Here is a 13,291-nt window from a genome sequence, read left to right on the forward strand (position 1 = left end):
CACCTATGAATCATTTCACACCTGGATGGAATATTTTTCCCCTTTCTTTTGCTGCAGCTTGCTGCTACAGGGACTCTGCAGAGTTCATAATAGATTACAGAGAGGAAAAAAATCACCATTCCTCCTGGTGAAACCCAAGTCTGCATTGAGGAACTTCCATTCCTAATAAGCTGAATATAGCCAGGAATTTTGCCTTATCAGGATTGCTAAGAAGGGAAGGGACTGGACACAACAAATTGGCTGCTGGGGAAAGTTTCTCCCCACCACTGTAATGGTGGCTGTGTTTTTTGCTTTATCCGTTATGTGTTTGAGTTGGCTGCTGATAGGCAAACTCATTATTTTTCTAAGTTATTTTAAAAATATAAAGTAATAAAAATCAAGGGTGTCATAGAAACCCCACCTGCCACAAAAACTATAATAGCTATGTATCTTGGGCTATTTCACAAATTCTAGGGAGGTTTTTTCCTTTCTTTCGGTTGTGCACAACTAACCACTACATGCTACAGACATTCTTATTTTTACTATGTGGTTTTGTTACTCTAATTTTCCATACTTGTCCCTTATTCTTACATTTGGTTGACCAAGCTGACTTTTCTAGAATAGTCCTTGAGAACTGGCATACAAACTGTGTTGAAAAATGAAATTATGTTTTTATTAAATCATTTTCATAATTGCTTTTTTTGGAAGGGTAACAATGAGAACACAATCCACTTCAACTGAAATAGCAAGATGCCAAAAAGATGAGGCTTCTTCTCAACTATAGCTGTGAACAAAACAGTCTCCCTGGGTGTTTGCTTTACGGATTATGTTTATGACTGTGAAGTAGTTCACTGTGTTACGCACCTAATAAGTTTGTAGTAGCTGTGAATACTTAGCCACTCTATTTATCCTAGGAAGATCCCAACAGAAAAAAAAAACCTGTAGCTGTAGGTCACCCTGGATGCAACTGTCATGTCTAAAAGAGCAAGCAAGAACCTATACCTCTACATCATTATTTTGGGGTTGCAGTTTTTTGTCTAGTCTTTCTATACAGCCTGTTCTTGACAGAGCTGAAACTGGTACTTGATCTATGACTAAAAAGAACTTTTTGGATAGTAATAATTTTCTAAGCAATGGACATAGAGTCAAGAAAAGCTATTGAATGTTCAGTGTTGTCTAAAGTTGGCACCCCAGGAGTGTATTTTAGATGCCTACAAGCAGAGCAGGAGTTCATGTGCCCGGGGTATCAGATATTCTTCACCCACAACTGCCAGGCTTGGCTCAGGAGCTAGGGGAGACCCAGATCCTTCCAGAGAAACTGCAGGGAAGGGCTGAGAGAAACCTTCAGCATGTCTGAGATGGTACTAGAGGACTAAGGGGGCCTAGATGGCAAAGTCGCCTACTTCACTGCCTGTGGGCCATTACAGGCACAGACTTGTGGCAAATAGAATATTTCAGGCACAATTCTCACAGAAGCCTGGGACTTTATTGGCAGGGAAGAAATCCAAGAAACTGACAGCCAAAATGATGCTCTTTGCATAAGCTGTCAAAATAGTTTTAAATTGCTTTGGCAGTTGGGTTGCTTGGAGGTCCAAAAAGTTAACAGTGAAGAAAAAAAAGGAAGTTGCATTTCTGTTAGCTTCAGCATGACTTGAGAGAGCATTTTCAGTGCAGAGTGTTATATAGTTGCTTTGTTTAAATGCCTTATTTTTAGTCTGCTACTTCTGCATGCAGCTTTACAAATTGCAGTAGTCCTCTTCTTCATACAGGGATCACACAGAGGAGAGTGAATATTTATCACTCCCGGCCAAGGAAAGGTCATTGTCACGGCAGGTGCCACTGGCTGATCCCTGGTGGCTCTTCTTTCAGTGTCCCTCTCCCTTTAATTCCATTTTAGTCCAAGGACTTTCTCCTGTTTTCAGCTTTTGCCCATCAAGCTGCAGATGGGAAACTTAATGTAATCAGGTGAAGGGTGCCCTCTTGTGATATAAATTAAACAAATCCAGAGGTACAGGTGGGACAGGATGACAAAATAAGAATGAAGGTCCACTGGAAAAAAATGTGTTTAGATTGTGCCCATACCCAGCAGCCAGAAGGTGATTTATTTTACATGTTCTTCAACTTCTGCAGACACGTTTTAACTTAGTCCATATTGCAGGTAAGTTCACTGAAGGGGCAGGGGACTGGCACACCACAGGAGTTTCTGGGTGTCTTCCATAGGATAGAGGGGTCCTCAGCTAGGTATGGACAGAGTGAGAGCTGGAACAACTCGGCCGTCATGTAATGATTTTCCATGGGGAAGTCCCCTCGGTCTGGGGGCCGAGAGGGAAGCTATGGAGCAAGCAGGAGAACCCTGCCATGCAATAGTTTTCCTGGCAGGTAGAAAGGCTAACGGAAGGAAAATTGAATGACATAGCATTAAAAGATGGATAGTCATTCCCAGTTAACAGGATTTTGTTTCCTGGGATGGCCATATGAGGCATTCTGTGAGAAAATGCAGCTTTTCTTTATGATGCGGCGAGAACCGCAGCAGGATGCGATTACCAGCTCAGGCGCCACGAGGACTGCTGGCAGGGAGTGCCAGGGGCGGCCACTGTGGCCATTGGGCACATGGAGCACTCGCGCATGGCCGTTAAAACCAGCACCAGACTGTTGGCAGCTGCCTCCTCAGCAGTGATGACGGTGGGAGTCATCATTCTCAGTACTCAGGGATGCCATGAGGCCTTGCCATGCTCCAGCTTCGCCTATCACAGCAACCTCAGAGGGCAGCATCAACGCAGTCCTAGCCTGAGTCTGCCCATGGGTGAGTGCTGACCCTGAAGTGATGGGGCCAAGATCAGGGTGTAGCTTCTGCACCCATTATGTGAGGCTGCCCCTCATCTCACACAAAGAATATCTGTGTTTGGGAGGGCATAATTTTGTTCCTGTGGAGGGTGATGGGGAGAGGTTGGGAGAACAGACTGATTTCAGCCTGTGGAATTTGGAGCTCACAGTGGGAGATGTATTTCATCAGAGTCCTGCTGAACACATGGCATTTTGGCCAGCTGGCTGTTCTGGAGAGCTGCTTGGCAGAGCACTGTGATACACAGACTGGCACAGGTGGTCTGTGGTCCCATCAGAGAAACTCTGATCAGGAATCATTCACTTTCCCAAACAGCTGACAAATCCCTGTCTCTCCCTGATCATTTTCTGTTTCAGGCTACTTGAAAACCTTCTGGACAGGTTCATTTCATGTGGAGAGATGGCAGATCTGTAATCCAAAAGATCATGAGTGTAAAAAAACTCTGCCTGCCTCATGTGTCACACCATATTACCATGTGGTACTTGACTATGGTGAATGGCTCAGTCCAGCATTTTCTGGTACATAATTTTTCAGAGAGTATAGGAACGGAGAGGTTTGTGCAGGGTTATAAAGCCCCTTTTGCCTTAGTATTACTGAAGGGCAACGAAGTTGGTGAAGGGTCTGCAGAACAAGTCTTCTGAGGAGCGGCTGAGGGAGCTGGGGTTGTTTAGGGTGGAGGAGGCTGAGGGGAGACCTTATGGCTCTCTACAACTACCTGAAAGGAGGTTGTAGCGAGGCAGGAGTCAGTCTCTTCTCCCTAGTAACAAGCAATAGGATGAGAGGAAATGGTGTCAAGCTGTACCAGGGGAAGTTTAGGTTGGATATTAGGAAAAACTTCTTCACCGAGAGGGTTGTCAAGCATTGGAATAGGGTGCCCGGGGAGGTGGTTGAGTCTCCATCCCTGGAGGTAGACGTGGTGCTTGAGGATATGGTTTAGTGGTGGACTTGGCAGTGATAGGTTAGCGGTTGGACTTGATGATCTTAAGGGTCTTTTCCAACTTTAACGATTCTATGGTTCTATGATTGCATGAATATCTTTTCTAGGTCTTCTGTGTTTGAAAGCCTTTGCTTAGCACATGGTTGTGTCTCTATAACCAGTGCTTTAGCTCCTCATATGTTCTACCTGCACTGTGAATTTCTTCATAGGTTGTATGACTGTTTCTGTTTGCCCATCTAAGTCTAGCCTGTTACCTTCCGCACTATAGTGAAGCAGAACAAATGTGGAGTGAATAGGGCTTCGGAATTAGATGAGGGCAAAGGGAAAGCAAAGTACTGGAGCAGTGTGAGGGAGCACTTTTACCCCCAGGGCTGTAAGGCTGGTCTGCACAGAACAGCAGCTCCACTAGGACAGAGAAGATGCTGCACATCTCAGAACAGTCTGACTGAAGAGAGGTGAGGTTCATTGTTAGCCATCCAGTGTTTGGACCATTCTGGGTCAGGACTGAGCAGCCAGGCCATGAGGCTTTGGCAATGCTGTTTGTGCCCTTCTCCATACTGTCCACAGCTACTCCACATAAGAAAATAAATCACCAGGGAGCCTGGCATACAACCTTGGTCTGGTTGCAGTGCTCTCTTTTACATGGGGTGAAAGAAGCATCAAGCGATGCTTCAGGCTTCATCTTAGACACAAACTGCAAAGTGAGAGAAAGTATGATCTATGTGAGACCCTTTGATGTGTCAGAGCTAGTGTATGCCCAGTGTCCAGTTCAGAGTTGTTCCTTCATGTGCATCATCAGCACTGCCTATAATAAATAGCACCTTTCTTTTCCCTGTCAGACAAAGCTGATTTAAAGCCTTATTTACATCTTCTGTTACACTTCTTAGTCATCCATGAAAGAAGTCAAATTAGCTATGAAAGATCTTTCAGTGGCTCTGAAAACTCAGTGGTACATTGTATTATACTATCTCCTTTGCTAATAGATTGAATTTAGCTAGGACTTACACTGTTTGATTTATATAAAATAAACTGCTTCCTGAGATGTTTGAAGAGCTGCACAGTTTAGTCCTAATAGCAGGCTGGGAATATTTACCTTGCTAGCAAGTCAGTTTGAATGATAATAGAAAACTTCATAATGAAGACTAATTTCAGATGTTTTCCCCTCTCTGTAATACAGTGGGCCTTTCATAGGAGGATGTTCATGTGCCTTGTAAGGTAGATCTTTTCCAGGAAACTGAGGCTGTGGTGTGAAGCCAATGAGAACAAAAAATCGTAATAAACTCTATCAGGGCATATTTCCTGGACAGTCTCATTTGTCTAAGCTTTCCCCTTGAAATAGGTACCTTGTAATTGGCATAATGCAAAAATCAAGGAGCAATTCAGGTAGGACACTACAGCCTGTTTTGCACCAACTGGAAAGTTGGCTTCTTTGGAGTAAAGGAAATGAGATTCTGCATATGACAGATGATATCTTGCTTAAGGCCCCACTGAAAAGCGCTCAGATATTCTTGAGAAAGAGACAAAGTAAAATGCAAAATTTGTAATCCCCCTTCTTCCTCCAGCTGGAGAAGGAAAGGTGGCCTTCAAAAACCCCAAAGGGAGCTCTAACTTTGTGTGGGGAAAAAACCAACAAGCCTGCAATCACCCAGGTATTTAATTTTTGGAAACAAATACTCAAATACTTGGGGAATGAACCCAATGAGCATATAAAAATGTTTTTAGATAAATTTGTTCTCACTTTCTCCCCTCCCCATGCACTGTTTCCCAGAATTGGTCAAAATGCAAAAATGTTTTCTAAGTGGTCTTTCCTACCATGTTGCTTCAAATCACATTCTTGCTACTTTCATCAATCCATTTGTTTACTTAGCACGAATCTAAACTCCTTTTTGATCAAGCATTGCTTATGTAACATTTTTTACTGTTTTAATATTTAACCTAAGCTTAAAGACAGGATATCTTGGCCATCAGCATTATCCATTTAATCAAGGACAAACGTTCCTTTTGGAAGAAAATAAAGGACAGTTGGCAAGATAAAATAGCCTTGAGTTGTCTTTGGGTGACACGCGACCATATATGGATAAAAAGGGTTAGGGTACTTCATCCGTGAAGACCACCAGAGACCAGGAAGGACCCCCAAAGAGAGGAAGACATACACAGAAGGATCCAAAGTGGAGCCAAGAGGAGTGACTTAATGCCATTATGCAACCTATATAGATTAGAATGAGTATATATTGGATATGTGGAATATGTATTAATTTATTGTATAAATATAACAAAAGAGCTGACTTCAGTGTGCTTGATTTATGGAAAGCCACTGAGCACCCAAGCTTGTGCAACCCTGAAATAAATAAGCAATGACTCTCCTGAGCATGTAATTATTGACTCATTGCACACCGGATGATGAATCTGCTTTTCTGACGCACATTCATGTATCAGTTTGATATCAGATAGCTTCCACAAACTCCTGGAAGCAGGTAAATCATCTAACTTAAAATTTGGAATTTACTTGGTTATAGAGCAAATTATATGATGTAAGGAAGCTCATGGCAACAGGCTGGCCAACTCTGCTCCTGCTTTTCCAGGTACAAACACCTGGAAATAAAATGGCATTAAAAAAGTAGTCTGAAGTTGAGGAAATTACTTGTCTTGGAAACACTAAGGGTTTTTAGCAGAAAGCAGCTAGAGATTTGGATTATCATCTTGTTCTTGAGATTAGTCTTTCATGCTAAATTATATTTGTGTTTGGTTCTTCAGGCAAAAGAGCCTTGTAACGTGAGAGATTCATCTGATGTCACACTTACAAGCCAGCATGTTGCACATGTAGTTTAAGACACTGGAAAGAACCAGGCACCTCCAGAACTTGATTCATCTTAAGTGAAGTGAAAGGCATCTCACTCTTTGCTGCACTTCCCAGAAAAGGTAATAGGGTTGATGCCACCTTTAGCAGATGGCATATGGAGTAGTCCTTGACCATATACATTTCTCTCTGTTTATAGAGTACTGCTGATTTCAGTGGGAGAGCTTGAAGACCCTTCCAGATGCATTGTCCATTGGAGGATCTGTCTTGCATAAGCAGTTCTTCAGCATGTACCAAAACAAAGTGAAGTGTCTTTTCTCCTCTTGCTAGAAATAATGGACTCTACTTTGCAGAAGAATTCCACTTTCCAGATTGCACTGCACAGCAAAGCAAGGTTGGTAGAGCTATAAATGCTACAGATAACTAGTGGATATTGTGAACACATTATTTCCCCCCATTCTCATTTATACTATAATCATTGCACTCACTGAGGTTTTTTCTGTTCTTCTGTGGACGTCTTCAGAATGTCTCATTTCCTGGCAATATTTTACTTCTCTTAAATACTCTTCCATCTGTACTGCTGTAAGAAATGCTGTCAAGTCTGATGAATTAAAGAAGCAGACAATTCTCTCACACTTTGCCACTTAGAAATTTCCAGTTAAAACATGTTTTTTTCTGTGTGTGCTGTCTCTGCTTATGTGACCTTCTGTAGGACACAGATAGCCAGCTGTGTATCCCCATGGGTCAAACAAGACACTTTTAGCTTATATTCCTCTCACTTTTTACTATTGGGTTTTTTTTCCTTTTAGGCTAACAGGGCTATCTCACCACAGATGAAGAAGAACAATGCATGGTCATAAGCAAGAGCCAGTTTTGCTAGATCAAAAGAAATGAGCTGGGCAGCAGCGAAGAAAGCTGGTAAGGTGAGTACACAATCATATAAAGAAGCCATAGGAGGAACTATACATGTGCAAGACCAACCTCCAGTTCTTGCTCCCTTTCTTTTTGTCCCTATAATTAAATTTTATCTTTCCACAGTGTCTTATTAGACTTGGGGTTTTTTTCTTTTCTTTAAGAAAAGAGCACTGCCGTCCTGCAGTGCTCTGGTCCCATTAACCACATATGGGCACCAAGCTACATGTGTGAGATTGTATGCCGAGTTCAGAGCACCATGTGTTTGATGACCTTGCTGGATCAAGAGAGCTCAGCTGCCACTCACAGAGCTCAGCTCTCTCCCACTTTTTTTTCATTTTAGCATATTCTTCAACTTTCTTTATGAATCTCAGGAATGGTCCTCTCACAACATGGAAATAAAACTAGTGTTCTTGAGACACTGTGTGTTGCTTACTGTTGCGTATAAATGCCTCAGGGCAGGGAAGGTATGGTGTATTATCTCTCTCCTCTGTACTGAGCCACCTGATTACATGTAGTTTGTCTCCATTTATTTTCTTAGAAACTTTAACACAAAAGAGACTGTGTGCCACTCAAGGGAGTGTGGAAAAGCTGAATGAAGGATTTGAACTGGAAAGGGTGTACTGTAGAATATTTTCTGAGATAGAGAAGTGATAGTCATTTTGTACTTAATGAAGAGAAAAAAGAAGTAGTTGTTCCTAAGGTCTTTATAAGGTATTAATGTGAAAATAGTGTGGAGCATACAGCTTCTATAGTAGTGCGTGGTGTAGTTTCTGGCTCTGTTCTTGTTTGGAGCCTCAGTGAGACAGTTCTGCTTAAAATTATGTACAGCCTGAAGTATCTCACTGATTCGGACCCTAGGAAACCTCATAACCATGGTCACACGATTCAGAAATCGAGTAGCCAGTTGTCCCTATATCCACCTCAGTGCAACTTTGCTGTATTATATCAATCTGATTTTGCTTAGAGGGTTCAGCAGAATCAAGATATGTTCTCTGCCACAGCAAATGGTCATGAATAGTGATGTCCCATGTTACAAAACTAATAGCTAAATAGTTGCCTTGAACACGTTCTTGTAGCATTTTATATTAGATTGCTATTGTTATGTAGGTCATGCAGTACATTTTTTAAAGCCTGGAGTTGTATTATTCTAAACATGTATCTTCCAGGTTGCTTATAGGAGAAATGGCACAGGTGTTTGTAACTGGGTCTATGTTAAAGAGTTTCTGGTGTAGTAGTTTGATCAAAATTTATAATATGTCTATAACTGAAAAACATTAGCAAGATACAACCTTCCTCAGAAGCTTTGACTTAGACTGTAAGTGCTGCGTCAGATCTTGACCTTGTTGAAGTCATCAGGACAATACTTTTTCCATTAATCTTCTGTTTAAATTCTGTTTAAATTATCATTTTGTTTTTACTTCCAGTGCCAAATACAATACAGTTTAGAAGTATCATAAAACCCATTTTAAAAATTGCTATATTTAAATTTTTATTTTAAAAGGCTGGCCAGGGATAGAAACTAGTAAATTTTGCCTCTGAAGAACATTAAGACATAGAAAATGCCATCTCTCCATAGCACCGCAGGAGAATTTTTATTTCAGTGTCCCAGCTGATAGACATTTAACAGGAACCTAAAACTTGCCTAGTGAGCTAAACAGTGCAGGGCAGTAGCACCATGGGCTATGCTAACACTCCTGATCCCAGCTGGATGACCAGCTTGCCTATGCAGCTAGGAGAGCTTGGAGCCCTTCTTCAGCTTGCCTTAACATTGCACAGGAAGTTGAGGTGCATGGCTCTTTTGTTGTTTTTGTTACTTTTGAACTTAGCCATTTGTCTCAAATGCATGACTTGACAGAAAGTCCCACGTGAGAACTTGGTTTGATGTAAAATGAGACCCTGAGTCAAAACTTGAAAAGGTATGCATGCAATAAGTAACAACAAAATCATGATGCTTTGGAATGTGACAGCTGAACTAGGAAAAAAATGTGTGCCTTATCATGTGTGCTAAATCTTGATTGTATCCTAATACTGCAGTACAATAGCTACTCTATGTCTTTTAACTAAAAGCCTTTTGAGTTTGCCTGACTCTTGCTGCCATGAATATACACAACTTGTATAACTTTTTGCTTTTGAGTTCTTCTTCATCTGTGGTGGGAGAGGACTGCAGGGGGGAACTGGTCTAGACTCAGTATGTAGAAGGCCAGCTCAAAGGGCTCTATACATATATACATATAAATGGTTCAGCTCGAAGTGGGTGATGCTGTTCCTGACAACTAATAGCACTATTTTCAGGCTGAATGATTGCATATGGCCCAGACAGAAGGTCTTTTAACATACCAGCACAGGTCCTTTAGGTACCTTCTATTGCTTTGTGCAGGCTGCCCACATTCACAGTCCATACCTGAGACGGTAGCAGCTGATTTTGGGCTGATGCTCGATGTCCCATGAAGATGGGCAAGGAGCAGTTCAGGAGTTTAGTGCTGGCTGTCAATGTAATGAAAAAAGCAGAAGAGCCAGCAAAGGTGGCAAAATGGTCTGTGTTGGGTGGAGCTCTCTTGCAGTTCACTTCTGTCCTGGATCTTGTGCTGCCCCAGCTTGCAGTACTCATCCCACGTTAGTCAAGCTGAGAGAATGGTGAAACCTAAGGATTTGGGGCAAGACTTTTCCTGTGCAGAAATCCTGTCAAACTGCTGCCAGAGGTGCCTTTGCTGTGCTTTCACTTCCAAGGGCTAGAGGAAGTTATGGCCAAGCAGAAGGTAGCCTGATGAGTGAACTGACACTGAATAAGGCAGTGTTCAAATGCTTATTTATTATTTTGGAAAAAGATAGCAAATAAATATCCATTATTTCATGTAATCAAATGAAAGGTTTTTGTTTGGGGATTAAGAAGCAATGCCATTTTCCTTGAACAGTCCCTCTTCCATAACTTTATGGAAGTTATGGAAGTTTATGCCATAAACTTTATTATCATATCCATAGAAGGAGACTGCTCAAGATACGCTAGCATTATTCCATTGGTGACTAATTATAGGAGAGGTGGTAAAACATGGTGAACTTTGCCCAGTGATCTTTTTAGGGGGGTGAGAAGCTGCCTTTCCTACAAGGTAGTAGAGGAGGATTTTTCTGGCAAATGGTGACAGAAAGAAAAGCAGGATCTCTCTCTCAGTACTTGGTGTGCTCTGAACTGCTGCCATGAGCCCAGCCTCAAGCCAGGACTGCAGCACCATCTCTTGCCAAGGAGAGGGGTGGGACATTGCATGTGCAGTGGTGGGACCATGACAGGGGCCTGTCAGGCTGTGGGTGCTACACCTGGACTGTCAGCTGATCTTCTGGATGGCCATGGCCAAAGGATACTATTTTTCTGCCCTTCCCTTTGTCCCCACGAGCGCTGTCCTGGTTGCATAGACTGCAGGGTCCTTGGGCATCTTTCTTGAATTTTTGTACACAGGTAAAACTTCGGGCATATTTACAAAGCTCTGAGCAGAACTGAGGCTATAAATGCTCTAGAGCTTGTGGGAGGCCATTATAAGACAGATTAATAAGTAGCGTCAATTGCCTTTTCAGGACTCCAGCCCTGCCTATGTCTTCCAGAGTAGAGTGATCCCTGTAACAGAATTAATGTATTTTTTTGCCCCACTTGGCTGAGTTTGGCTGAGGATCTTTGGCTGACATGGCTGGAGTGGAGAAAGCACCCATGCGTTAGGTTGTCTCCCTTCCACTTGCTTTCTTGCTGTTCTTTGTGCAGCTCCCCCTTTCAGTCCATGGGTTTTGGTGGAGCAGCTGCAGTATGATCAGGCCCTCTGAGTACAGCACACACTCTGGGGAGCCCAGCAGCCTGAGGGCTCTCAAGTATGTGGGGGATGGTGTCTTGGAGTATATCTGTAGTGATAAATCACTGGTGCTGAGTGGTGTCTGCTTGTAGAAACCTTACTGAAAGTCAGCACTGGGACTTCTAAATAAAAACTTCAAATTTTTATTTACTACAAATCTTGCCATTGCCTATTTGGGCTATTTGCTGTTTTCAAAAGCATAGAGATGAACAAGAGAGATTAAAGTATATCCTGAAGCTGCTGGTAATTAGTGTGGCTGCACTCCCTATTCACATGTCAGGTACCAGACCTTTTATTATTTCAAACATGGGGGACATTATTTTTCTTTGCCATTATTTCTAGCTGTGCTGTCTGTGATCCAGATCTCAGGTCTCTGACAAGTAGTTCTGTTTCTAAAGCAAATTTTGACAAAGAGCAAACAAGAAGAAAATGGACTTTGGGTATGGTATGACCTTAGGAAAGCTTAAACTTCATTTGACTGTTTCACTTGACAAAGTTTTTATACTTAAGGAAATGAGGCAGATCGTTAAAGCCAGAGAGCCCCTGAAATCAGTGATGATGCAATACATACAAGTTTAATCCTTAACAATATTTTCTTTCTTTTTTCCCTTGACAGCAGTAGAGCTTAGATGATTTATGTGCTTTAGGTTTCAAGCAATGTGGGATTTTGTTTGTTTATTTTTTAATTATGGGTCTGCTCTAAAGATGGTTAGTGTTCTGAGGTGCTAGATGAGACAAAATCACTAAAAAACTCCCACAAAAAACCTTGGGGGGGGGTGGCAAAAAAGGGAGAAAACCCAAACAAAACATTCTTTCTGGGATTACAGTGGGCAGGTAAGAGTGTGTCATGTTTCAGGTAGAAATGCATCTTCTAGATTACTGATTCAACAGGCTATCCAAAAACTTAAGAGCAAATTTCTTCAGATACAGAAACATTTTCAGAAGAATGAAAGCAGCAGAAGCATTGTTATTTTGTTGTAGATAGGAATCAAACAGGTATGGATTACAACACAAAATACATTTAGTACCATCAATTTTGTTGTGCTTCAGAACATGAACTCCACAGCAGCAAGGCACAATCTAAGGCCCCATCTTTTCAAGTGCCTGCTCCTCAATACTTCATGGCAATAAATATCTTGTGCCTTTCTTGTTAAGGGACAGAAATATAAATGGAAAGGACTAACAACAGACACTCCTGTTGTGCTTTGTAGGCTTATTGCTGCCCCTGCAGTTTGCAGATAGGACTGGGGGAATTACGGACCACAGGGTTTGAGTAATATGATACAGTACATGCTGTCCAGGAAAGGATAAAATATGAGAGCTGAGTTGCTTCAGAGTAGTGTCAGCTCCTTCTCCCTTTTGTTGTGAGGAGTCATAGTAATGCTTCTTGCCTCTGCTGGTGCATCCCTCCTGCACCTTCTGCTTCTCCAGGCTGTCTGCTGGCACATCCCTCTACAGAAGCTTCAAGGGTGCTCGGTCAGGTTAGAGGAGCGTTATGAATGACCAGAGCAGCCAGGAACAGTGGAGGGTACATGTTCTCAGAGTCCTCTCTTCAGGTGCTCTGTGAGGCTGCTAGATCACTACCTGCTTCATTACAAAGACCCACTGACACCTGTGGGTCTAGCTGAAATTGCTTTTTCCTGTTACCCCCATGCACACACTCTTCCCATGGTGGCCATTCCTTCAGCCGCCTCAGCTTCCTTCACCAGGTCTCCCAGCTGATTCCTGTGAATCACTGATGTCACAGTTAGCCAGGAGCCCCTTTGGGTAGAGTGCAGCCCACTGCCTGATTTCTGCCTTGCCTTTTAAGAAATTGCAGCCTCTTAAGTCAGACATAAGACATTTATTTGGACCCAGGATGAGCTCTCTTATGCACTGCAGGTTGTACAGCTGTTCATTCAGTGGGCACATCAAAATTGAAGACAATATATAATGCTGTAGTACATCTAAATTAGTGAGGTTGCTTGGCATTCCTGTACAGAAGGGAAAGA

The sequence above is a fragment of the Phalacrocorax aristotelis genome, chromosome 4 (assembly GCF_949628215.1).
Source record: "Phalacrocorax aristotelis chromosome 4, bGulAri2.1, whole genome shotgun sequence".
Lineage (NCBI taxonomy): Eukaryota > Metazoa > Chordata > Aves > Suliformes > Phalacrocoracidae > Phalacrocorax > Phalacrocorax aristotelis.